Source organism: Poecilia reticulata, linkage group LG11 (genome assembly GCF_000633615.1).
Source record: "Poecilia reticulata strain Guanapo linkage group LG11, Guppy_female_1.0+MT, whole genome shotgun sequence".
Taxonomy (NCBI): domain Eukaryota; kingdom Metazoa; phylum Chordata; class Actinopteri; order Cyprinodontiformes; family Poeciliidae; genus Poecilia; species Poecilia reticulata.
The window spans coordinates 27,981,298-27,982,540 of NC_024341.1; positions in this window are offsets into that span (position 1 = coordinate 27,981,298).

Here is a 1,243-nt window from a genome sequence, read left to right on the forward strand (position 1 = left end):
TACAAAATGTCCCCTCTTCAACGGTGAGTCCCCTGTTGGTCAGTGTAAAATGACACGCATGTCCCCTGTTGGATAGTTACACATGAACACACACACACACAGACACACACACACACACACACACACACACACACACACACACTCACACATACACACACACGCTCAATCTGGGCCATAAAAAGCTGATTTCAGGCGAGCAGTGAGTCGTGAGCCAAAGGTCCAGAGATTACTGCGTTCCTGCCGTTTGATGGATCCGTTACACTTTAAATCCTCCTCAGCTCATCACAAAGAAACAAACGCTCATGCGGCGCTGCAGCCACCCGCCCAGAGGTCAGGGGTCACCTCCCTGACACTGGTCACCTTTCCTCGCTTTACATCCCTGACACAAACGCTGAGCAGGTGAAGCTGAACCCAGCAGGGGGTCACAGAAAGCGTCCGCCGCGCCGTCTCTTTAAATCACAGCGGAAATCCCACTTTACTGCAGAGACGAAGCAGAATCCGTTTTTCTGGCGGCCATCTTTCTATGAGCGCCGTCAAAGTTCAACACATTTAGTTAGCAAGCAAAACATTTCATTACAAACCAGCTTAGTCATAAATTATACTATTACTATATAAAATGAACAAGCTAAATATTTAGTTAGCAAGCTAAATAATTAGCTCCAAACTAAATATCAGACCTTAAGCGAGAAAAAACATTTTTATTTTCTGCTCTTTTAGTTGTTTGTTGTAAAAATGGATTAACCTCGTTATGTATTTAGAAAATATATTTTATAATCTATCAACTGATCACATTTTCCATGTCCTTCTTTCAGGAAATATTTTCTTTTTACTTTAATTTGACACAAAAGAAACAGAAAATTTGGTCGGACTCACCACAACATGGTTCTCCAGTGATATTTGTTTTTCTTGACCTTTCAGGGCTTCCGTAGATCCAGACATTTGATCTCGGAGAACAAACTGATCCAGAACCTTCCGGACTGATCTGGACGTTTGAACGTTTTGGGAAACGTACGACATTGAAAACACAATGAACGACTTTAAAGCGTGAAATAAAGTCGTGAGCGTGACGACGTTCCTCCTCAGGCGCCGCTGTGAGTTATGTTTAGACTCAGCTGGGGTCATGGAGAGGTCACAGCCTCGCTGACCATATAAACATCATTATTCAGGTATGCAGGCGAATCGGCTTTCAGCCGAGCAGCAGAGAGAAGCTGCAGCAGATCCAGGGCTGCCGCAGCAGATCCAG